The sequence below is a fragment of the Chiloscyllium plagiosum genome, unplaced genomic scaffold (genome assembly GCF_037043375.1).
Source record: "Chiloscyllium plagiosum isolate Xiang-an unplaced genomic scaffold, Cpla_swu_hap1 HiC_scaffold_40, whole genome shotgun sequence".
Classification (NCBI taxonomy): Eukaryota; Metazoa; Chordata; class Chondrichthyes; order Orectolobiformes; family Hemiscylliidae; genus Chiloscyllium; species Chiloscyllium plagiosum.
Window position 1 is genome coordinate 41831533 of NW_028270178.1, and position 27594 is coordinate 41859126.

Consider the following 27594-nt stretch of genomic DNA (forward strand, 5'->3'; position numbering starts at 1 on the left):
AGAGAGCATAAGTTGGCAGAAGGGAGAGAATGGATCATGAGAGTGAACGAGAGCAAAGGAGATATGGGGATAGAAATAGAGACAGAGAGGGAGCAGGATGGAAGAGATGGGGAATGAGACAGAGGGGTAGAGAGAGAGTAGGAAGGGAGGGATTGAATGTGTGGGATGAGAGAGAGGGAAAGAGAAACGGGATTGAAAAGAGAAAAAGCTGCAGAAAGAGGAGAGAGGTGCGGAAGAGAGAGAGGAGAGAGACTGACTGGAGCACAGAGAGGGCGGGAGGGGCAGAGAGAGACGGGTGTGGGATAGAGATGGTGAGGCGGAGTAATAGAGGGTCAGACAGAGGGAGGGAGGGGGACAAATATAGATGAAGTTTGAGAGTGAGAGACAGTGGTGGTGCAGGGAAAGAAGGAATTCGGGGAGTTGGAGAGAGTTGTGGGTGAGAAAGAGCGAGAGAGAGAGATCCGATTCTACTTTGAGTGACCTGTCCACTACATCTCCGATTATTGTGTCATCTGCAAACTTGCTACCTATACCGCCGATGTTCACATTCAAATCATTCATGTAAATAACGAAAGGTTGTGGACCCAGCACCGATCCTTGTGGAACTTCACTGGTCATAGACCTCCAGTCTGAATAGCAACACTCTACCACCACCCTCAGTCTTCGACCTTCGAGCCAGTTCTATATCCAAATGGCTAGTTCTGCCTTTATTCAATGAGATCTAACCTTGCGAAGCATTGTCCAAAGGGGAACCTTCTCGACTGCCTTACTGAATTCCATATAGATCACGTCCATGTTCGCCAACCTCTGGTCTTTTGTTTCCTCACCTCTGACTGATGATGATACATATATTTTTGCAAGTGTTCCAGCAATCCCTTCTCCAACGTCTCAGAGTTCACGGATACACCTGATCACATCCTGGTGATTTTTCCAAATGTATGCATTTCAAGGCATCCTGCACCATCAACTGTGTAATATGGACATTTTTCAAGATGTAATTTATTTCCCCATATTCAATATCTTACATGTCTTTCTCCACAGTAAACACTGATGCAAATTATTCGTTTAGTCTCTCCCCATCTCCTGCAGCTCCACACATCAGCGGTGTTGCTGACAAATGAAGGGCCCTACACACTCCCTACTTATCATTTTGTACTTATTTATATCAGCCAATTGGATTCTCCTTAACACTCCTAACCAAAGCAATCTCATGTCGTCTTTTTGCCCTCCTGATTCCTTCTTTAGTATATTCTTCTGTGGTTATACTCTGAGGATGCACTCGATCTATACTATCCATACCTTACATGTTCATCTCTCTTCATTAAGCCAAACGTGAATGACTCCAGTCATCCAGCATTCCCTACACTAACCAGCTTTTCTAGATTAGATTAGATTACTTACAGTGTGGAAACAGGCCCTTCGGCCCAATAAGCCCACACCGACCCGCCGAAGCGCAACCCACCCATACCCCTACATTTACCTTTAACCTAACACTACGGGCACTTTAGCATGGCCAATTCACCTGACCCGCACATCTTTGTGACTGTGGGAGGAAACCGGAGCACCCGGAGGAAGCCCACGCAGACACGGGGAGAATGTGCAAACTCCACACAGTCAGTCGCCTGAGTCGGGAATTGAACCCGGGTCTCTGGCGCTGTGAGACAGCAGTGCTAACCACAGTGCCACTGTGCCACCGTGCCGCCCACCAACATAGCAGGTATTTTAAGATCGTTCTATTTAATCAAAGTTTCGTTCATCCGTGAAGCACCAAAAGGTCCATACAAAGCTCGTAGTTGTTATTCTCTGACATAAGGAGAAACAGAATGAACCCTTAGTCTTGGAACTGACCAAAGCATCAAAGGCAGGAAGCACTGCGTATGTTTCAGCCCATAATTGGCCCGGATGATGTGATGTTTTTGACGTTCTTGTACTGCTCCGACAACACAGGTCAGTAGCAAGTTGCAGATTATTCGCTCAGTGATAGTGTAGATTTGATGGCATGGGTCCAAATCAACAACAGTTTGTACTTTCTGTTATCATGATTACAATTTCAGAAAAGTATTATGGAGAAGTTTTGACGTCAGGTCACAAATTACGTCAGCTGACCAAAAGCATTGCCAAGTAAGCAGGTTTTCAGGAAAGCCTTAAAGGTGGAAGGCAGATCTAACAAGGCTGAAACTTTATTGCTGGAACAGCACAGCAGGTCAGGCAGCATCTAGGGAACAGAAGATTCGACGTTTCGGGCACATGCCCTTCTTCAGGAATGAGCAGAGAGTGTTCAGCAGGAGAAGATAAAAGGTAGGGAGGAGGGACTTGGAGGAGGGGCGTTGGAAATGTGATAGGTGGAAAGAGGTCAAGGTGAAGGTGATAGGTCGGAGTAGGGTGGAGGCGGAGAGGTCAAGAAGAAGACTGCAGGTCAGGAAGGCGGTGCCGGGCTGGAGGGATTCGGCTGAGACAAGGTGGGGGGAGGGGGGATCTAACAAGGGTTTGGATGGAAATTCCAGATCGTATTACTTTGGAAAATATGGAAACAGCCACGCAGCTGAAGCAATGAACAATAGCTTTGTTGGAGCCTGAAACAAAATGAGTTGTCGAAGTCTCAAAGTTTGTGTGGTGCAGGGAGACAGGGATGATCACAGACAGGAATAAGTCAAGCGCGAGAATGTTCGATTGTTGTTGTTTACAAATAGGAGCTTTTGATGGATGAACAGATTTTGGCGCAAGTGAGCACTTAGGCAGCAGAGTTTTAGTTATTCTTGCGATTACAGGGAGGTTGAATGTTGGAGTCTGGCCAGGGGTGTGTTGGATTAGTAAGTCTAGAAAAAAGACAAGGATAGATGAGAGTTTCAGCAAATGAGCTGAGACCAGAGACGAGTTGGATGTTGTCACTGAAGTAGAAATAGTTGCCTTGTAGTGGGACAGCGCTGTCCCTCTCACCTCACTTGTGGGATTCAGCTGTTTGTCAGTTTGTCAATCAAGTCTGTAACGAAGTGAGGAACTGAGTGGCCCTGCGAGAACCCAAACTGCGTGTCACCTCGTGGGCAATTACAGACAAGCTGCTGTTTGACAGCACTGTTGATGACTCCTTTCATCACTTTACTGCTAAACCCGTGAGGACTCATGGAGGGAAATTGCCGGGTTTGGATTTGCCCTGTGTTTTTATGCTGACCATCCCTGAGCATTGCTCCACATTGTTGGTTAATGCCACTGCTGGAGCAGACCTTAGCTTGGTGCGCAGCAATTTCTTGAACACAAGCCATCAATATAATTGTCAAGATGTGTACAGTGCTCTAGCATTTACACTATTCGTCCATTTTTGATATTACGTGAAGTGAATGTAGTTGGTTCAAAACTCATATGTTTGTTGCCGGGACCACTGGAGAAGGCTGAGATGGACCATCCAATTGGCACTTCTCGCTGAAGTTGCTGCAGATGCCTTGTTCTAATATTTTAGGATGGGGATGTCTGTGATGCTTCCACCAGCGAGTTGTGGCAGAACTGCAGAGCTTAGTACGTTCGATTGTTTCTGGGATCAATTAGTTCTATTTCTTTTTGCTTCTTCTGTTGGCATGCAGGTTTGAGAGCTTCGTCCAGATGGCAGCACATCTTTATGTATGATTTGGAGATGCTGCTGTTGGACTGGGGTGTGCAAAGTTAAAAATCACACAACACCATGTTATAGTCCAACAGGTTTAATTGGAAGCACACTAGCTATCGGAGTGACGCTCCTTCATCAGGTGATAGTCTTTCATCTTTATGTATGCCTGTTTCTGTTCTGGGCATTCTCTCCTGCACTCTGCATTGAACAAAGATTGATCCCCTAGCTTGATGGTAATGACTGAGTGTGGAACATGCCAGGCCATGAGATGTGAGATTGTGCTGGAATACAATTCTGCTGATGTTGCTTGTCCATAACACCTCATAGATACCGAGTTTTGTGTTGCCAGAACTGCTCAAAGTCTGTCTCATTTAGTACATTCATAGTGCGACTCATGACAATGGAGGGTACTTTAAGGCGAGGCTTATTTTTACAAAAGGACAGTGTGATGGTCGGTCTTACTGATACTGTACTAGACAGATGCGTCAACGGCTGTCAAATATTTAACAATGGTATCAAGTATGTTTTACCCCCTTGTTGGTTCCCTTACCGCTTGCTGTCAACCCAGTTGAACAGCGATGTATTTTAGGACACGACCAGCTCGATCAGTAATCCTGCTGCTGAGCTGCTCTTGATGGTGGACATTGAAATCCTGTACTCAGAGTACGTTTGACACCTTTACACACTCAGTGCTTCCTCCATGTTTTGATCAACGTCGAGGAGTACTGATACATCAACTGAGGGAGGTCAGTACGAGTTTATCAGCAGAAGTCTTGAGACTTGCTGGGTCTGGAAGCTAATGTAGATTACTCCCATGGCAAATCCTTCCTGTCTGTTCACCTCTGCGCCGCCACCTCTGCCTGTTCTGTCCTGCTGATAGGACAGGACATATCTAGGAATGGTGATGCTCGGGTCTGTATCATTGTCTGAAATGCATGATCCCGTGAGTATGATTATGCCAAACTGCTCCTTGATTTGTCTGTGGGACAACTCTCCACATTTTGGCACTACTCCTGGATGTTCGTGCGGACATGTTGCTTTCCTCCTACCCACGAGCCTACCAAGGCATACTGCTTCACCTGGGGTACCTAGTTTTCGTCTTAAATTTAGATCTTTCTCCAGTCTCTTGTCAAACCTTATCAGGTTTCATTTTGACCCTTTACCCTGGTCTCGTTGAATAACAGGCAGTCCAATTCTGTCTCCTCGTCCAACTTGTCACATCGCCCTCGCTAATTCACAGGTATTGTTCCCTGTTCTGTCCGACGGTCGTTACCAATTATATCCTTCTCACCCAGTCTGTTGAAGACTAACATTTGACGTCACTGTCATTGGATAATCCTGCTCGATCCCCACTCTCTGTTTCCCTTCTGAAATCCTTATATTTGTGCCCACAAAATCTATCCTTGGCCACTTATGTTTCTCACCTACATACTGCCAGGAGATGACATCCACAAAAAGCACCATGTTACTTCTCATATGGACACTGACAATGCCCAATTCTATCTCACCGTCATCACTATCCATTATTCCACTGTTACTCAGTTATCAAATTGCTTATCACGCTTCCACTACTCGATAGCTGCAAGTTCATTCAATGAAACTTTGCAATGGTTAAATCCGTTGGCTTCAGTTGATATTGCAAATTACTTGCCCTTTCTTCTGAGCCCCTCCCTGCCACTGGGAACTGCCTGAGTCACAACTACACTCTTCAAAACGTCGGTCGCATGTCTGACACCAAGGTCACCTTCTGATCAGACATCGAGACAATCACTAACACCTGGAATTCAAATCTCTAAAATGTTACTTGTCTCCACGTCACCCCAGTTCAATTGCTACTGAAACCTCTTACTCGTGCCTGATTGTCTTAACTTGACAAATCTGATACCGAATATTTGATTCTGTGACTGACCCAGAATCTGCTTCCAGACTATCCCGTGATGGGACACATCCTCTCAGCATTTACCCTGTCAAACCCAATATGAATCCTATATATTTCAATGGGATCACTTTTGATTCTTCCAAACTTCAGTGAGTGTTTTCACAACTTGCTCAGCCTTTGCTTAAAAGATAATGCTTCCAAACCATGGATAATCACAATGAATCTTGTCGGAAATGATCTACCACTCCAATAAAGTGTTCTATTTCCTTAAATAAAGGCCCCAAAACTGCTCATATTAGTCCACATGTCGTCTCAGCACTTTGTGCCTATTCTCTATTAACTTCCTTGTACTGGATTCCGACTTAAAAAAAGCTGTCTTGATTCTCAGCTCGGGAAAGAGAGTTTCATCTAACTGGGCAGATTGCTGTTTCTGCTTAGTGATTCTCTCTTCCACGATATCGCTGTGTTAGTAAACGGTTTGTTAATTTCTCTTCAATTTATGTTTCATGATCTCTAGTTTAATGCGCTAATTTCTAGACAGTTATGTTTACCACAAAGCTTGCCTTCCGAAGTCAATCGAACTAGTGCGATAAATGCTGTGAATGCTCCTTCCATGAGTGACCAAAAATCACCCGGTCATCAATATACACCACTGTTAGAAATGGGTGCAGATATAGAAAAAGCATATCGAAAAGGGGTACAGCAAGAGAACTATTAACTCTGCAAGTACTTAGGGAAGAGTATCTGTACTTTTCAGTGCATAATTATGGATAAATAAGCACTAACTTTAAAGTAGATTTATTAAGGAAAATAATTCCTTTTACCATAATGTTTAAAACAACAGTTTCAGCAGAAAGCTAAGATTACTGAAACATATAATCGAAGCATGAAAAAGATACATTGTGAAGATGTATATACAAGAATAGAATGTACCTATGAATAACGAAAGAAGTTACAAAGGGGAACACCGGGATAAGAGTTTAGCCTTATGACAGCACATGCAAGGGGGAAATTGCCAACTTGGAAAGAAAGGGGCAATGGGCGTAGAGCATAGATGGGTAGAGGCGAAATAGCAAGAGAGATTGGGTAATTAGGAGTCTGGAGAGATGACCTCACGCAGCTCAAAGGGTATAACTGTACATCAACCTAAGTTCTAATTTGCTTTCATTTGCTTTTGCAATTGAAGCCCTTATGCAATTGAAGCCCTTACTTGCAAGTTTGTAACATGCTGTCTTGTTTCCAGCTTTGGTGGCCTCGTCTAAATTTTAATGAGTTTGTTTCTAATAGATTTGGGGGTTCGTCCGGGATCCCAAGCTCCGGTCGCTCAGCATTCTTGGAGAAACGGAGAAGGTGCACCTCGCTGATTTCGGCGATCTCTAGTTTCCCCTTGTTGCTGAGGCGGGTTTGGGCGAGCGAGATCCGGACTGAGAGACTCTGGAATCAAGACGGGTTGAGACGTGGCAGGTTCGGTCGGGTAACTCTTGTGCACAAACCCGGGTAAGAAAAAGGTCTTGAATAAGTATTATCGGGGTGACTGGGGTAGACAACGGTATTTGCTGCTATCACCGCGGGGCAGGGACCACTGACACACGGCGGGTCGGTAACTCTTTTATACACAAAACCCGGGTAAGATATATTTGTATATCTCCGGGCGACCAGGGCAAGCAACGGTTGTTGCTGCCATTGCCGTGGACTGGCGTGCGGCAGGTTTCATTGGGTAACTTTTGTGTACAGAAGACCTGGGTAAGATATATCTGTATATCTCCGGGCGAGCGGGGCCGTGGGACAGGGCACGCTGACACGTGGTGGGTTTGGTCAGGACAACTCTTGTGTATAGTGTATACAAGACCCGGGCAACGAGGCGAACCGGGGTGAGCAGTGATAGTTGTCTGGATAAGCAACAGTGGTTCCTGGATAAGCAACAGTGGTTGCTGCCGCGTATTGCCGCGGGACACAGTGCATTCGACCAGGTAACTGTTATGAAAAGGGATCTTTAAGTATTACCTTGGTAGTCGGGACGACCTTGGTGGTCGGGGCGACCTTAGGTGGTCGGGGACGTACGGGAAGTATGGGAAATTGGCAACTTTTAAAATAAAGTGTTTAATTGGCTAGATTAATCTGATGAGTAAGGTATCTACCTGATTCGATCACTCAGCATTTAGACTGGTTTTGAAGATGGGAAATCCCCCACGCCAAGGTCAGGACGCTGAAGTGGGTGTGGAAGAAGTTGACACTGGACCTCAGTAAGGCTAATTAAATTACATCAAGAAACGGTCGAGTATTAAAATGGGAAATAAGAATAGTTGTTTCAGTGTCAAAGGGGACATGAGAGGGACGTCCGAGGACCACATCCCAATGGACAATCCTTTAGGAAAAATGTTGAGAGATTGGAAGTACAATCCTCGGACGTGAGGAAAGGATAAAAACTAAATGATAAAATGTCAATGAAAAACAGCCTTACAGTCAGGAGGAATCAGATTATGCTTTGTGCCAGAAGGGCTAGTAGCTGATGGGCTACTGAGGGTGCACTTCGTAACTAACTTATGGCCAGACGTCCAGAATAATATTCTAAAGCAAGAGGAGTCATTGTGGGAAACTCAAAGTGTCTGTGAGACATGGTGTCTGTGTGTGTGTGTGTGAGAGAGAGAGAGAGAAAAAAAAAAGAGCTGTACAGCGAGTAGAAAGTTTAACACTTTGTGATTCAGTCTGAATGTACATTCGTTTGTTGGTGATTGAATGTCCCCTGGAGCTTGAATCCGGGATTGTTTTGAATCTAATTTCTATTATGGAAATTTTATCGTGATTTATTTTAAGTTTAAGGATTTTGCAAGATTATGAAACAAAATGTTCTTTTTACAGGTCATGACTGCCTTACTATCAGTTTCTAACTAATCTCTTTTATCCTTACATAAAAGCGACTTATGGAGGACAGTTGAAGTTTTAACTTGAATAGATAAATCCTTTTAAGGCAGCTCTGGTTATTTCACGACCTATAGCATTGTAATTGAGCAATGACTGGTCAGGACTACTTGGGAGGACTGGTTTTGGATTTGAATCAGGGGAATGGAAACGGGTGATTGTGGTGGAATTCAGAGTTGGGAACTGTGTGCATTTTGCATTTTCGATATTAAAAACTGAATAAATGAATTTATAAAATATAAATATATATTTACAAGTAAGATTCCACAATGTATATTCAGGAACATGCTTTAAAGAAAAGCAAGCATAAATTGATAAATTGTATTTGAGATTACAGGGAGCAAGAAATATTGAAATATTTCTTTTAAAAATCAAGGTCTAAACGAAACATAGGGTGATGAGGAATGGCCAGGAGGTTGCCCTAAAGCTGTTCAGTTGCTTAAATCGGCTCAGCAATTGATCTGGCAACGTAACAGAAGGCAAAACTAATGATAAGCCACGGTTGTTGAGGTAATTAAGAAAAAGGACAAAACTAAAAGGAGAAGAAAACCGAAATGTTGGCGGGCAGCACGTTGAAAATAAAGTGAGGAGAAAGCATCGGGGAGGAGATATTAAGGAGTCTGGTAGACAGGAACAAGAATCAAAGTGGAAATCCCCACAGGCAGGATGTTATTACTGTGGAAAGACTTTAAGAGAGAGTGTCTAGACCCGAAAAAGGCAGTGCCGTTTATGAACCTTGATGAAAAATAGGGGTGTCAGGAGTTCCTGCCCCCGGGGACCCACCAGGAACCCTTGATAAATTTAAAGGTGGGACCTTCCAAAGAGAACGTAGTTTTCCTCGTCGACAGGGAGCAGCAAGGTCATCCTTAAATTTTAAGCCCAAAGGCATGGGAACAAAAAGAAAAGTTAATCGGATTATGGCGACTGTTTTGTGATGAGAGGCACGAAGAATCGGTTTTGCGTTCATGACGAGATATTGCCACCACATTTGGGATTGAATTAACTGCAAAAGGTGCTAAATATTAGTTATTTATTATATACGTTATATAATTCAATTGAGTTAGCCTGAATCAATATTAGTTGGCAGGATTCCTTCATGCATTCTCAGTGAGCTGTCATATTGATTCATGGTTAATTTAAAACATGGCTGCATTAACTCATTGTTACTTAAAGAATGGAAAGCTACATTACTGGCCGGAGTGTGTACAGACAGTGGTAACAATACCCTTATTGGTAGAGGAGTGTCGGAAACTTACTATTAGGGGAGCCTTAGTAGTCAGCACCCCACATTATGTTCGGTCAGGAGAAGAAAGGGGCATGATTAGAAGAGCTGCTCGGAGGGAATAAAAAAGACATCCGGTGGGTGAGGAGTGATACCCGCCAAAAACAAATTCCCCAATGTGCACCCACGTTGGAAGGGTATGGATGAACACGACGATAAATGAGGGACTTTCGAGAAATGGCCATTTTGCGTATTAAAGAAGCAGCACCTAAATCTCTGAATTTTTTTAAAGCCTTTGAAGTAAGACAGGAAAAGGAGGAAGCCCCGTCAGCCTTTTTACAGAGATTAAAAGAAGCCACTAGAAAGTATTCGGGAAAGAATCCCGATTATCGGGTAGCGCAGGGACATTTAAAGGTCCAATTTGTGACTAAATCATGGCCGGACATACAAAAGAAATTACAGAAAATAGAAGGCTGGAGTGAAAAACAGATAGAAGATCTGTTATATGAGGCAAAGAAAGTGTATGTGAAAAAGGGAAGTGGAGAAACAAAAACAAAAAAAACTAAAATAATGGTTGCAGTGGTTGAGGAAATTACGACGAGAAATTTAGAATCAGAGACAGAGCAGGGCAAGAGAGACAGAGAGCAGATGGTAGGGGAAGGAAGCAACTGGCAGGATGTTATTATTTTGCGGGAAAAAAACAGGACATTTTAAATGACAATGTCCAAGTTTAGGACGACAAAGAGAAACGGTATCATTGATGATTTTTGATGAAGATTAGCGGAGTCCGGGGTTCCGTCCTCCTGAGACCCACCGGGAACCCTTGATAAATTTAAAGGTGGGAACTCAAGGAGAGGAAACAGTGTTTTTAGTGGATACGGGAGCAGCACGATCATCCCTAAGCTTTAGACCTAGCGGTGTTAAATTAACTAACAAATGTCTCAAGGTTCTGGAGTAAAAGGCAAAGAATTCTTCAATCAGAATGCAGGACAATGGCTCACAGACTCTAAGATCTTGAAATATGAGACAATCGTAATAGAACTGGATGACCTTGTGTTAGTCACAGACAATTTCTTGAATCCAGCGGCATTTCTGTGGCAGAGAGAGGGGGGTGGCCCCTGGCAACACAGAACATGACTGTATTGATATTACTGAATATCAGACTAAAGTGGGAATGAACCTCAGAGATGTACTGTTGCATGCAAGAGCTCGGTTGTTTATCGACGGGTCCTCCCGATGATTGCGGGTAAAAAGCACAATGAATATACTGTAGTAGACGGGATAGAGGGAAGCATTATCGATGCTGAAAGACTGCCTAACGGCTGGTCAGAATTCAATGCTAAGTTTTTAAAGAACTATATTGTGGCGCTCGGCTCTTCTTTGTCTATTCTTAGGAATAAAGGCCTGTTGGTACAGACACCGCCACTCGAGTTTGCAGTACATCGAATACAACCGGGTGATTGGGTCCTGATCAAGACCTGGAAAGATACCAAGCTGCACCCGAGCTGGGAGGGACCATTCCTAACCCTCCTAACAAGTGAAACAGCTATTCGGACTGCTGAGAAAGGGTGGAGTCACCGCACTCGCTTAAAGGTCCTGTGAACGTCCCAAAGGCGGAGTGGTACGCTCATCTACAGACAACCCTCTGAAAGTTAAGCTGAGAAAGAATGAACTGTGACAAAGACTCTTTTAACGTTTGCTGATATACATATATTGTTATTGATTGTAAGGGCTGTGTGCACTCACCTCTCCCTGACATCTAAAAGGTTAAGACAGGACGGTAAGCAGGGTTCAGAGATTGGTAGATACTGGTATAGTATTGTAATGTTAGTAGTACTAACTATTCAAGGAAGCGGGAAAAATCACTTCACTACGCTGTGCCAGAATTATGCTAAACAAGAGGGACTTGCCGACTGTTGGGTCTGTGCAGAGGTCCCAAACCATGGGGATTCTGGAACCCCCACCTCAGTAATGCTGCTCACGAAAAAAAGAAGTATACGATGTACAATAATTTGATGTGGGTTCAAATAATACAAAGTGGAGATCTGAAAGGAGCAAATATAACTTTGCGGGTTGGTTCCCAGGGCCAGCCCCGAAAAATCAGGGCACTATTGATAGTCTCAGAATTTCCCCACCGAAAGGAGCAGTGAATACCACCTGTTTCTGTAATCAGAATGATGCTGTACCTTTCCAACTAGGAAAATCATCTTGTGTCCACCCAGTCCTGCCACTGTCACGACCACCCCCCGCTAATTAAATGGAATATATTGGGTATACTGTCTGAAGGCCTATCCATTTATTCCAGGGAAAAATATGTTCGTGTGACCAGAAAGGTTGGAGTAGCTGCTGTTACCTCGCTTATATAGTCCCTCAGCTCCGAATAGAAAACATGAGCACAACCTGCGAAAGGAGGGGGGGATAAGATGTAAGACACGAGAACTGAAGGAGAGGAAACAGTGTTATGAGACAATCTTAACAGAACAGGATGGCCGTCGACTGTGGACACTACTCCCAAACTACGGCACTACAAGGGCAGGGGTGGAAATACAGGGACTGGCGGCCGCCCTTGAAAATATAATTAATGATACCACCAGTGCAATGGGAGAAACTGAATCCCAAATATCGGCCATAACCACTGAAATGATTGCTACGGTACTAACAGCTTTACAAAATCAAATGGCTTTAGACTATCTTTTGGCCAAAAAAGGGGGAACCTGTGTTCTGATTGGTAAAGAATGTTGCACCTTCATCCCAGACACCTCTTCCATAGTGGAAGATAAGGCAGAAATAGTAAAGAAAAGAATAAGCAATATAAGAGAAATTGGGGATAAACTCCGAAAAGATGAAGGATGGGGATGGGGCAACTGGGGACTGACTGCTTTGGGAAAATGGTTAGTGAATTTAGGCATTTATGTGCTACTAATAATTGTACGTTGACTGATAGGGTTAAATGTGTTAAAATGGATAATGACTAAGCTGGAAATGTCTTTGGGAGGATGACGAAGCTGGAAATATCTTTGGGAGGACAACAACCAATAATGGTCATGACAATAGCACAAGCGCAAGAAAGAGAGAGTAACAGATTACTCCTGGAATTTTTTTAACAGACAAATTTAGACGGACAGAAATGACTACATTGTGGACCTCGACACCATTGGGTGAAAAGAGAACAGAAAATAAGTTTGCAAAAAAAAAATTAAATGGTTAAGAAAAGAAATGGGGTAATTGTTAAAAATGGGAAAAAGTGTTGTTTTTGCAGATATAGAAAAAACACAGAGAAAAGGGGTACAACAAGAGAACTATTAAATCTGCAGGCATTTAGGGAAGCGTACGTCTACGTTTCAGTGCATTATTATGGATAATTAAGTACTAACTTTCATGCAGATTTATTAAAGAAAATAATTCCTTTTCTCATAATGTTTAAAACAACAGTTTCAGCAAAAAGCTAAGATTGCTGAAACAAATAAGCGAAGCATGAAAAAGATGCGTTGCTAAGATGCATGTACAAGAATGGAATGTACCTATGGATGATGAAACAAGTTACAAAGGGGAACACCGAGATAAGAGTTAAGCCTTATGCCAGCACGTGCAAGGTGGAAATTGCCAAATTGGAAAGAAATGGGCAATGGGCGTGAAGCATAGATGGGTAGAGGCGAAATAGTAAGAGAGATTGGGTAATTAGGAGTCTGGAGAGATGACCTCACTCAGCTCAAAGTGTATAACTGTACTAACCTAAGTTCTAATTTGCTTTCATTTGCTTATGTAATTGAAGCCCTCACTTGCAAGTTCGTAATAAACTGTCTTGTTTCCAGCTTTGGTGGTCTCGTCTAAATTTTAGTGAGTTTGTTTCTAACACCACACAGTTGGGTAATCCGGCAATCACCTTATTAGTCAGTCTCTCAAATGTGGCTGGAGCGTTTTACTAACCAGACGGCATGACTTTGAACTGGTATAGTTCATTTGGCGTTGCGAAAGTCGGAATTGCGTTTGAACTCTCTGGCAATGGTATCCTCTGAGCAAGTCCAAATTAGAAATATACGTTGTTTGTCAAAGTTTTTCGATACAGTACAACAACCGTGGAATTAGATATGCATCAGTCTTTGTAACAGCGTTTACACAGCGATAGCCAATGCATGACCATTGGGTAACATCTGGCTTTGGAACAATCACTATAGGTGGGATACAGACACCGGAATTCACTTCGATTATGACACCTTGGAGTTCTATCTCCTTCTGAACATGTGCCACCTTTAGAGGGTTATGCTAATAAGGTTGTTGCTTAATCGGAAATGCATCTCCTATATCTACAACGTGAACAATTGGGTTAGTACTTCCCTGTTTGTTTCTCCATATCTACTATGGTGTAGGGATAACTCTTCCAGGTAATTTCGATCTCCCTGTGGAAGTTAACTTAACATTTTATCCCAATTTCTGACAACTTCCTCATTGTCCGTTTTGATTTGAGGAATGCACACTTCAACATCCTATGAACTTGTTTTTCCTTCAATGCTGTCGCCATTAGCACCTTCTTTTCTTGCTTGTCTTCCCTGTCAAAATACTTTTTGAGCATACTTAGAGAACACACTCTGTGAGATTTATTCCTACCTGAAGTCCTTATCAAGTAGTTCACCTCACTCAACTTCTTCTATGTTTTAAAACGTCCATGCTTTTTAAGGTTCACCTATCAGTGAAATTACCACCAATACTTTAACCTGAGTTGCAAAATTGCCAATGTGTGGTTTCATATTTGCTTCTTGTTTCATTATATGCTGTGATACTTTTAAATATAGTCTAGCCAGCTCTGCAGCTCTATTTAGTCGTTCTCTAAAATTTGACGTATTCCAAATGGGCAGTCTCCGAATTCTGACTAATCAATTTCTCCTTAATCAATTTTAATCGCCTTCTCACTTAATGTCCAAAAGCTAACAAAAATAAAATAAATTTATTCCATTCATTCGGTGCATTTCTGATCGCAAAATGTACAAACGGATCTCTCGTATTCCCAATCATCTGTATAATCCTGACCATAACTGGTTAACACGGTCTGCAGTGTTTCATGCCATCTCTCTCGCGCTCCCTTCGACTTTGACTGGTATGCAAAGATGTTGATTGCTTTATTTCTAAGTTATCCACAAAGTCCTTGAATAGTTTGGACGTCAAGTATGATACGTGAGCTACTGGGTCACTTTTGTTAGCCTGGGTCTAGTTAAAAAAAGTAATTCTTCTACACCCCTTTTTGTTGTGATGTTACCTTTGTAAATCTAGACGAAACATCCATTATTGTCAATAAATGTATGTCCTCGGTTTTTGTTCGAGGTTTGGACCCTAGGCAATCAAAACATACACTTGTGAAATGTTCCTCAAATATTGTAATAGGTATTAATGGTGCAGGTTTTATTCTGTCTGTGGTTTTCCGATTAGCTGACATGTATGACACGTCTGGCAAATTTCAACGAAATCCTTGGGTAGTCCAGGCCAGTAAAAATGTCTTTGCATTTGAACCAATACTTTACACACCCCTTAATGACCTCCAAGTGGTAGCTCATGCACCACTCGCTGCACCTCCTTTCTACACGTAATGACAAAACTATTTGATGAATATGTGCCCATTTCTCATCTGCTTGAATGTGTGATGGTTTCCATTTCCTCATTAAGACATTATTTGTTATGCAGTAACACACATTAATGCATTCACTCTCCTTCTCTGTATATACCTTGCTAATATAACTGGTTAAACTCCTCATCTTTCTGCTGTAATTCAATCAGATTAGCAGAGCTAAAGATACTTGCATTTTTACTTATTTGCTCATTCTCTGCACCACTTACCTGATCAAAAAAATTCTGCTAAATCTATGTCAGCTTCCTTATTTGTGCCTTTTGATTCCCCCCCCCCCCCCCCCGATTCAGCTTGTCCGTCTGTGACTGTGTGACCACACAATCTGAAAATAATCCTTGATAAACATTCTCCAGACCTACAGTTTCCAACGCATCCACTGGCTTTTCAACTAGAGTAGGCAGCACGCCTACCAGTGAATCAGCTGTATAGTTTGCAAGGAAAAACTGTATTCCTTTATCTGGGAGTTTGTCCAGTACTCTTACCACCTATACTCCACACTCGTGTGCGCTCTCTAGCCTCACTTTATACAACTAAACACTTGTTGTCTCACAATGAATTAATATTACCAGTATCTTTTCTGGCAACACTCACTCAGGAGAACATATCTCCTCACCCTTCAGCATAACAGACTAAGAGCATCCTCTGTACCTTAATATTGTATCCTCCTTTCCTATTACTCCGGGCCTATATGAATAAACTTCATCTTTGCATGTATATTTTAAGTGGATCCAGCACTTCCTCCTAAATCGACCTCTGATAATCTTGCACGCTCTGAGACAGTTGTGTATCCTCCCTTATGCCTTTTGTTACTAGTCCAATTCCAGGCTATTCCAGGCTAATCTGGTTTTCCGAAGTATGGCTTTCTCCTCTAACACCAATGCTGTGATTTCGTGTGGTCCACTTTATTACAATGACAACATCGAAGGTTTTTAACGTTTCATTCTCCCTCAAGGGTTTATTCTTTACCCTGTGTTAAGTTATCCTACGGTCTTCGCTGAGAAATATCTTCCCCTTTCCCTTTCCATCTCTTTGTCCCAATTTATATCTCTCACCGACTGAAGTGGATTCTGTAAGCCAAACCAAGTTTTATGGACCAGCTTAGAATCATCATCCACATCAGCTACTAATCTTGCTGTTTTAACTCTCTGCTCTGCCACATACGTTCGCACTACTTCAGTCAGTAACGTTTTTGAATTCCTCCAAAATAACTACCTCTCTCAGGACATCATAGTTTGCTCGATTTTTATAGATCTTATCCGTCTATCGAAGTTACTCTGTTTCATCATTTCAAAACCAATATAGGTGAGTCCTGGTCCCTTGTCAGATTACTGAAACGCTGTGTATAGGCTTTGGGTACAAGCTCAAATTTACTTAAGATGGCTTTTGTAACCTCCTCATACTCCCCAGATACCTCCTCTGAAGTTCTGCGAACACCTCACTTTTAGAACGGGCCCCTCCTTAGATTTCTGAAATGCTGTCTATAGGCTTCTGGTAGAGCTCATATTCAATTAAGATAGTTTATTTCATCTCCCCATAATCCTAAGATACATCCTCTGAAGTTCTGTGTATATATCACTAGCCCGACATACCAGGTTGTTTTGGATGAACAAAACCCACATTGCCACTGGACACTGCATTTGCTTAGCCAACTATACAATTAAGATGAAAAAGTCTTCCACTTAATTCTCGTCAATTCTAACAAACCTTGATTATACTTAAACAGTTTCTCACTGGGCTTCAGACCACCAGGGCTTTGTTCATTCTCACTCTCTTCCACAGTGAGCCTACCCTTTGCATTTATCTACAGCCTTTTTAAGCTGACTTTCCTTCTAAAGTGTCGATTTTCGGAGTTCAAAAGCTCTCTTTTTTCTCTTCTCTCTCTTCCCCCCGTTCTCCTCCTCTCTCTTTTTCAATCTGTTCTGCTGCTCTACCAGCTTACCCTCCCTTCTGCTTTAAATCATAACTCTAGCTTTTTTCTTTCCGCTCCCCTTTCCTTATCGCTCACCTCTAACTCAAGCTGTTTCATTTATAATTGAATTCTTGCCAATGTTGTGGATTCTGATGGTTTCTCCAACAAGTGTAAATGCAGTGCTACTGCTGTAATTATCTCAAGTTTCCGCACAGACGCAGGCAGTTCCAAATCCATCTTCTCCTTTAGTTCTTGCTACTGGGTCAAATTCACCGCGTCCTCATCTATGAAACATTTCGCGACTGAAAGGGCCATTCATATCCCAAGCTTTGTCTACTCAACCAGACCAACACCCTAAATAAAGATGCTAACACCTACCAAGCGTTGTTTAAAATCCCGGAGGAGCCCCCAGTATGTTATAGACCAGACCAGACCATTCAAAACATTCTTTAGCCAGCTGCCCACATCATAACTTTGCAAGTTATGTCAGCATATGTACAGAGAAACTTACCTAGAGTAAGTTAGCGAGGTTGACTACTTGGTTTTAAAACAGACAAAATTTTATTCCCAAAATTACACAACGAAACATAAAGAACGAGATAAAGAAACACAACAGATTAATTATGCTGGGCCAACAGCAGTCTCAATAGTAAAATTCCCTCTCGAAATAAGTATAAAAGCAGCACGTGTTTAAAGATTCAAATTTAAGAGCAAGAAGAGAGATGGTGATTTTCCACGCAGCTCAGTTTTGAATTTGTCACCAGTGCTGATCATTTGCCTATCATTATACAGGAGGAGAGAGTGAGGTCTGCAGATGCTGGAGATCAGAGCTGGAAATGTGTTGTTGGAAAAGCGCAGCAGGTCAGGCAGCATCCAGGGAACAGGAGAATTGACGTTTCGGGCATAAGCCATTCTTCAGGAATGAGGAAAGTTTGTCCAGCAGGCCAAGACAAAAGGTAGGGAGGAGGGACTTGGGGGAGGGGCGTCGGAAATGTGATAGGTGGAAAGAGGTCAAGGTGAGGGTGATAGGTCAGACTGGGGTGGGGGCGGAGAGGTCAGGAAGAAGATTGCAGGTTAGGAAGGCGGTGGTGAGTTCGGTGGATTTGACTGAGACAAGGTGTGGAGGGGAAATGAGGAAACTGGTGAAATCCGATTTCATCCCTTGTGGTTGGAGGGTTCCTAGGCGGAAGGTGAGACACTCTTCCTCCAACCGTCGTGTTGTTGTGGTCTGGCGATGGAGGAGTCCAAAGACCTGCATATCCTTGGCGGAGTGGGAGGGGGAAATGAAGTGTTGAGCCACAGGGTGGTTGGGTTGGTTGGTGTGGGTGTCCCAGAGGTGTTCTCTGAAACGCTCCCCAAGTAGGCGGCCTGTCTCCCCAATATAGAGGAGGCCACATCGGGTGCAGAGGATGCAATAGATGATGTGTGTAGAGGTGCAGTGAATCTGTGGCGGATATGGAAGTTTCCTTTGGGGCCTTGGAGGGAGGTGAGGGGGGAGATGCAGGCGCAAGTCTTGCACCTCCTGCAGTTACAGTGGAAGGTGCCGGGAGTGGAGGGTGGGTTAGTGGGGGGTGTGGATCTGACGAGGGAGTCACCGAGGGAGTGGTCTTTACGGAATGCTGATAGGGGAGGGGAGGGAAATATATCCTTGGTGGTGGGGTCCGTTTGGAGGTGGCGGAAATGACGGCGGATGATGCGCTGTACATGGAGATTGGTGGGGTGGTAGGTGAGTAACAGTGGGGTTCTGTCCTGGTGGCGGTTGGAGGGGCGGGGCTCAAGGGCGGAGGAGCGGGAAGTGGAAGAGATGCGGTGGAGGGGCATCGTCGACCACGTCAGGGGGGATATTGCGGTCGTCGAAGAAGGAAGCCATCTGGTTTGTACGTTTTTGGAACTGGTCCTCCTGGGAGCAGATGCGGAGGAGATGAAGGAATTGGGAGAATGGGATGGCGTTTTTACAGGGGGCAGGGTGAGAGGAGGTGTAGTCCAGGTAGCTGTGGGAGTCGGTCGGTTTGTAGTAGATGTCCGTGTTGATTCCGTCGCCTGAGATAGAAATAGAAAGGTCGAGGAAGGGGAGGGAGGAGTCTGAGATTGTCCAGGTGAATTTGAGGTCGGGGTGGAAGGTGTTGATGAAGTGGATGAACTGTTCAACCTCCTCGTGGGAGCACGAGGCAGCGCCGATACAGTCATCGATGTAGCGGTGGAAAAGGTGGGGGGTGGGGCCAGTGTAGTTGCGGAAGATGGACTGTTCCACATATCCTACGAAGATGCTGGCATAGCTGGGGCCCATGCGGGTGCCCATGGCTACTCCGTTCGTTTGGAGGAAGTGGGAGGATTGGAAAGAGAAGTTGTTTAGGTTGAGGACCAGTTCAGTCAGTCGAAGGAGGGTGTCATTGGAAGGGTACATGTCAGTCTGGCGGGAAAGGAAGAAGCGGAGGGCTTTGAGTCCTTCGTGATGGAGGATGGAGGTGTACAGGGACTGGATGTTCATGGTGAAGATAAGGCGTTGGGGACCGGGGAAGAAAATCCGCTTCTTCCTTTCCCGCCGTACCGACCAGTACCCTTCCACTGACACCCTCCTTCAACTGACTGAACTGGTCCTCACCCTGAACATCTTCTCTTTCCAATCCTCCCAATTCCTCCAAACGAAAGGAGTAGCCATGGGCACCCGCATGGGCCCAGCTATGCCTGCCTCTTCGTAGGATATGTGGAACAGGCCATCTTCCGCAACTACATTGGCCCCACCCCCCACCTTTTCGTCCGCTACATCGATGACTGTATCGGCGCCGCCTCGTGCTCCCACGAGGAGGTTGAACAGTTCATCCACTTCACCAACACCTTCCACCCCGACCTCAAATTCACCTGGACAATCTCAGATTCCTCCCTCCCCTTCCTCGACCTTTCTATTTATATCTCAGGCGACCGAATCAACACGGACATTTACTACAAACCGACGACTCCCATAGCTACCTAGACTACACCTTCTCCCACCCTGCCCCCTCTAAAAACGCCACCCCATTCTCCCAATACATTTGTCTCTGCCGCATCTGCTCCCAGGAGGACCAGTTTCAAAAACGTACAACCCAGATGGCTTCCTTCTTCGAGGACCGCAATTTTCCCCCTCCCCGACGTGGTCGACGATGCCCCTCCACCGCATCTCTTCCACTTCCCGCTCCTCCGCCCTTGAGCCACGCCCCTCCAACCGCCACCAGGACAGAACCCCACTGGTCCTCACTTATCACCACACCAATCTCCATGTACAGCGCATCATCCACCGTCATTTCCGCCACCTCCAAACGGACCCCACCACCAAGGATATATTTCCCTCCCCTCCCCTATCAGCATTCCGTAAAGACCACTCCTTCCGTGACTCCCTCGTCAGATCCACACCCCCCACCAACCCACCCTCCACTCCCGGCACATTCCCCTGCAACCGCAGGAGGTGCAAGACTTGCGCCTACATCTCCCCCCTCACCTCCCACCAAGGCCCCAATGGAAACTTCCATAACCCCCACCGATTCACCTGCACCTCCACACTCATCATCTATTGCATCCTCTGCACCAGATGTGGGCTCCTCTATATTGGGGAGACAGGCCGCCTACTTGGGGAGCGTTTCAGAGAACACCTCTGGATCACCCGGACCAACGAACCCAACCACCCTGTGGCTCAACACTTCAACTCCCCCACCCACTCCACCAAGGATATGCAGGTCTTTGGACTCCTCCATCGCCAGACCACAACAACACGACGGTTGGAGGAAGAGCGCCTCATCTTCCGCCGAGGAACCCTCCAACCACAAGGGATGAACTCGGATTTCACCAGTTTCCTCATTTCCCCTCCCCACCTTGTCTCAGTCAAATCCACCGAACTCACCACCGCCTTCCTAACCTGCAATCTTCTTCCTGACCTCTCCGCCCCCACCCCAGTCTGATCTATCACCCTCACCTTGACCTCTTTCCACCTATCACATTTCCGACGCCCCTCCCCCAAGTCCCTCCTCCCTACCTTTTATCTTAGCCGGCTGGACAAACTTTCCTCATTCCTGAAGAAGGGCTTATGCCCGAAACGTCGATTCTCCTGTTCCCTGGATGCTGCCTGACCTACTGCGCTTTTCCAGCAACACATTTTCAGCTATCATTTTCCAGGTCACGTCTGAAATATGAACACTTTTGCCTGAAGTCCCATCTGTTTTCATGTGAACCAAAGAACACTCAAAATCATTTTAATCTCTCAACAAAACAAGACCGATTGGAGCCCGACTTGGTTTATTAACCCTTTGAAAAATAATGAAGGACAGATTATCCTTGAGCCAAGTTAATGCTTTTCTAAAATAGGGACATGATTTCAGACAACATCGATTGTGTCAATCTCCTTTAGCATCCTTTGGACCTTAGTGAAATCTCCTCTCATTCTTCTAACGTGCAGAGAGTACAGGCCTGAACTGCTCAATCTCTCTTCAGAGGAAGTACTACTCATTACATGAATCAATCTTGTAAACATCTTCTGAATTGCCTCCAATTCAACTACATCCCTCCTGCAATCAGGACATCCAAACTGTACAGAGTATTCAATTGCGATCTCAGAACGACCTTGCATTTTTGCAGCAACACCGCCCTCCCTTTATATTCAATAGTGTTAGAAATAAATGACCAAATTTCACCTGCCGTTCTCATTAACTGCTGTGCCCGCGTCTGAGTTATCTGTGATATGGCCGAGTCCACCCAGATTCTTATGCACTGAAGAACCCTGAAGTTTCTCTCTATGTCTATAATAAGTTGACTTTCTGATGCACTGACCAAAACGGATACTCTCATACATTTCGTTGTTCAGTTTGAACTGCCAAATGTTGGCTCACCTATCCATATCCATTTTCAAATCTCTGACATGTTCCTTGCAATTTCTCGCCAGAGTTAGTGTCAATTGAAAAAATGGTTATAACATGTTCTATCTCCTCAGATAAGTAGTAATACGGATTGCAAATAGTTGTGGCCCGCCGACTGAGCCCTATGGGTTCAAAAAGGTTGTATCACCCAAACAGAAAGTGACCGATTTATTCGACCTCACTGCATTTTGTTGGTTCGCCAATCCTGTATCCACTCTAACAAATTATATCGAACCTTATGCGGGCTTATCTGCACATTAACCTTTTGTGCACAACTTATTCAATGCCCCTGGAAATCCAAATATTAAATCTCCAGGGTCGCCATTACCAAACTTGCTTGTCACATCTTTGGAGAGCTCTAGATAATAATTGAAACGCGATTCAGTCTTTCTAAACTCATACTGATTCAGAAAGATTGTGGATTGACTTGCACATGTCCTTTCATTAATTTCTGAATTTCTGAATCACTTCGTTCCCTCCAATCCTTTATAATTGGCATGTAAAGCAACCTGCTCTGAATGCTGTTTGAGAAGCATGAGTGGCTGAATGGACTCATCCACTTGCTTTTGGAAAAGACTGATGCGCTGATATATTTCTGGTGTTCCCACGTTATCATCTAGATGGCCTGAATGTCCTCTTTCTGTTGAAGTGTAGGAGGCTGAAGGGCTCATGGATACTTCCTGTTGCAATGTAACAATTTGAATTACTGAAGAGCCTCACACGACTTCATAACAGGCAGGAGATACTGAAAAGTCTCCTCCTGCATCTTTGAAATTGGACCGAGGGAGTGATTGGTCTTCTCGAGATCCATACAGTAGGCACTTGAGGTGAAGTTTTCCTCAAATCCCATAATGGTAATAATATAGTTTGCATCCTTCTCAAATTCCCGTGGGACTGAATGCCCTCCTGTTATCCTAATTCCTGAAGAAGGGCTCATGCCCGAAACGTCGATTCTCCTGCTGCTTGGATACTGCCTGACCGGCTGCGCTTTTCCAGAAACACATTTTCAGCTGTTATCCTTGTGTGCCAATCTCCAGTCACTATGTGACTTCTTCCAGTTCCTGAATTACACATTTCAGAAGGCTGCTTGGATTGATCCTGTTGCGGTGAATCAGGGTACTGGTGCAACAGGGCCTACTGTGGGCCCAGTTTTGCCGGCACGAGAGGCTGATTGGCCTCCTTCTGTAACTTTTTATCAGGCTGCAGGGACTGACTAGCATCGTCCTGTTATGGTGTAACAGGGTCGAAGGCCTGAATATACCTTTGCTGTTCCTGGGTAACAGGTGGGAGAAGAGTAATGGATTACTCCATTTGCTGTGTATTTGGCTTCTGTTGCTGCTGACTCCTTCCAGTTTTCGATGTAATACGAATATCATCTGTCCTTCCTGTAAACTCAAGTGGATATTGGATTCAACCTGATAATCATTTCCTTATGAACTAATACCTTCATTTCTGAAATCAGCTGAGGGAGCTATCAATGAGCTGCATCCAGTGTCAGAAGATCCTGTCATCAATCATGACACTAAATCTATTCACAAGACTCCAGATGTGATCTCACTAAGTGACTGTACAGCAGCAGCTACACTTTGGCACCCTGATATAAGGTTCCAACCCAGGTTGGAGCAGTAACAGCTGTCTGGAGGAACGTCCATCATTGTTGACAGATCATTGTCCTTCCGTACACAACCAGCATAACGGGAGATCTGGTGAAAAATCATATTGACACTTGGGAAGGACAGATTAGATACAGAGGGATGATCTCAAAACAGATCAAAATAGGTCTGGTTGAATATCTCAGCTCAATCCACCATTCATCTCCATACAGTCCATGTTGCTCAAATTCTACTGAATCTTCAAACATCAAGAACAGACTAACTTTGTTTGGAGTTATATGTCAAAGTGAAAACTATAATACAAATGCAGGGCATGTCAAATAAAAACAGGAAATTGGATACACAAGTCTCTGGGTATAGCAGGAATAATTCAAAACAGAAGACAAATTCTAGTTGTTTCTAAACGCAAATAAATGCTAATACTGTCTAAAATAGATTGCGTGAGTGCATACTGAATGGTTTGGTTTAATAGTATGCTCACCACCAAGCTAGAGATCAGGCTCTTTTGGTACTGGTGTTGAGCGATCAAAAGAGTTAATTGAAAAACATGCGGTAAATGAGCTTTTGCTAATAGTGATCTCAATGTATCAGTTTTCTTTTCATGATGTTTACATACACGGCTGTTTTTGTTTTTGCTTTTGACATTATATTTATAATCCTGAATCATACAAGCCATAAAGTCGTGTCGGCAAGCTGGCTTCAATGACTTGGAAATTTACATGAAAAGGTATTTTTAAATACAGACAATGTCTGATATTTACGGAAACACCCTAAGGTTTACTATGTACATTTATCCCTCCAAGGCGAAAACAGCAAAACGGAAAGGTGACCAATCATAGTTTAAACAAGTTAATGTGACATTAGATCGAAGGAAGCAGATTTGATAAACTGGAGATATTAAAATGAAGCCATGGATTCAGATAAATGTAGGTCTCTGTAAAGGAGGAACAAGAAACTAATACGCAAGTTATAAAGAAGCAAGATTGCAAAGTAACTAAAAACATAAATACTGCAAAAAAGCTTCTTACCTGTATTTGAAAGGAAAATGTAACCGGGTTAATTGTGGAATGGCGAGTGTGCGGACAGGATAATCTACTGCTGAGAATATGGAAATTAACATGACAGTTGTGCAACTAAATTAATGGAGCAATACATAGAATCATGTGACAGATAAGCAACAAAGGAGCACAGGCTCAGAATAATAGTAGCACAATTTGATAGGTTAAGAGTAAGTTAGCAGACCAGTGTAGCAGAAGATGATTAGTTTAGAAAGACACTGCAAGTTAATATAATTGGTTATGCTAACGGCGCCAGATAAGTGTGTCAACTAGGAATGTAGAAACAGTAGCGATCCCCAAGAATAGGGTAGCAGTTGGGAAGGTATTTTCTGATTATCGCTTCTTTTGATTGCAAATAAAACTTTAACTTCAAGAGGAACTGTCTTTGTAACCTAGAGTTTCTCACAGAGCATCGAGTAAAAGTCTCCACAAGAAATCTGGCGCTGCGAGCAGGGGCGGAAAGAAACCTATACAAAAGAGGTGGCAACCCGACGGAACAACCCGGTCCATTGGGGACCATCCTGAGCCTAACAGAATCAGGGCTGGCCACACACAAAGAGATATAAGCGTGTTGCTGATAATTCAGATTAATTCTGTTAAGTGGGGGAGGTCCTTGGGGACACAAAAGTGCAGAAAATCTGGCGAAAAACTCTCTGATCCAAAGAACCAAGAAATTCAGTAACAAATTGAAATTTGAGGAGACCCAGAGGATTAGTCAAGAAAACTGCGCAGTGACGTAACGAGGAATAGAAATTAAATATCGTTTGAAATAAAATGTCACGTGTGTTAGTAAGTCTCTCTGGATATCGTCTCGCTGGTCATGATGGTGCGCATGGGAGGGCCGATTTAGTCACTGCGGATACCACCTCAGCGGTTTGCATTAGCAGGGCAGAGTAAGACCATGTTGATACTGCCTCTACCGTTACGAGGGTCTGTACAGGCAAGGCAAACTAAGTCCCTGTGAACGCTAACTCGCAAATTGTGGGGGTCTGCTGGGAAGGGCAGAGTAAATCCCTGTGGATGCCGCCCCACCAGTCAGGAGCGTCTGCACGGGCAGGGCTGATTAGTCTCTGTGGACACCGCTTCGCTAGTTCAGAGTCTTCACGGGCAGGGCAGATTATGTGCCTGTGAATACCTCCTCACCTGTTGCACAGGTCTGCGCGGTCAGGTCAGAGTAAATCCCTATGGATACCACCTCGCTAATCGCGAAAGGCTGCATGCGCAGAGCAGAGAAATTCCCTTTTGATACCGACCCGGGCGTTTTAGGAAAAAGTCCTCGTACATCCTGCGGATATTGCCTGATTACAGTAGGTGTCTGCACAGATGGAACGAACAAGGATAGATTGTCTTTATTAATTAGTTGAAACCAAGCTGCCATAGAACAATAAAAGACAAACTTCCTTTTTATCTAAATTGGACAGGTCCCCAACCTCCTCAAACACAGAATACATGAAGCAATATCCTTTGATAAAGGGAACGGTGGAAATAGAAGGATAAATTTTATCGTTGCTGATAAAGTTAAACTGAAAATGAGAAGGGAAGAAGTGAAGGGGTTAATCAAGGGAAGGCAGAACGAAAGGACAATATCACGAGAGGCAGTGGAGAAAATAAAAACAAAAACACGAACGAGAATTTGGAAGAGGAACTCGGGCTACTGCGGACAGTACGAGAACAAAAGCAGTATGAGGAGATTCTAAACAATAAACAGAGAGTTGACCGGGTTCAGAGAAAAGGTGAACCATGGTAGGGGCTAAAGGAAGTAGAACAGCGTGTTCAGAGGAGGCTCCTAAGGCGGCCAGCAGGAGACCAATGGGATGCATTGGAGATGGAATCAGGGTTAGGATCGGTTGGGGACTCCCTGGAGGAGGATGACAGCAGGGACACAGAGCTACCACATGTAAAAAAACGATGCTTTTGCTCGTAAGAAAAGGGGGTGTCGGACAGTCACAATATGTTCACTGGGGGACCCAGGATCTGGAGGGGTTAGAAATGAATTGCCCCAGTATGCAAGAGGGTACAGGAAACTGGCTTAGAGCCTTTGAAGATAAGAAGAATGTTGGAAAATGTTCATCTGTGTGTGCGATGCGGAGGGAGAGAGAGAAAGAGAGAGAGAGAGAGCTGACTCAGCACTGATTCCCTGAAGCTTGAAGAAAGTATAACATTTAGTGCTCTGGATTGCATGCACACTTGTTTGTTGGTGATTGAATGTTTATTATTTGTTCCTGGATCCAGGAGTGTTTTGTATTTAATTTGCACTTTGGAAATTTGGGATATCTTTTAAGAGATGTTTAAGTAACCATCGGTGAATATGAAAATAAAACATTGCAAAATAATGCAATATTAATGAAATATTAACCCGCCAGTTCTTCTTATAGACCCATGACTGCTGGACTGTTAATTTAGAACTGGTCATATTTTAAGTTTGCATGAAACCAATCTTATTTAAACTCGAATCAGTTTAATATGGAGAAAGGCGCCATTACAATTTGACATTAGTATAAACCTGCTCTCAAATCCTCATTATTTACTGCAACAATCAAAGTTCAAGTTCAACCCTTTCGACCTCACTGGACTAATCAATGATTTGATTAAGGGCAGTTATCGCAGTAGCACTGTAAATCCTGTCCTTAGCTCATTTTTTTTTAAATTAATAACTCTGAAGTAACATAGGGGAAAATCATCTCAGGCTTTAACATTTGAACATTGAGTGGAGGTACTACATGAACTTTATAGAGAATAATTTTTGAAAAATTTCGAACTGAAAGAATAACCATGGATCCCAAATATCTCAAACTAATCAAAGCAGATTTGTTTATACTTTGTTTGTTTCGGACTCGTATGTCTCCACCCAATTTTAAGACGGTTTTGGCTCATTTGTGTTTATGAAGCGCCAGTTGTT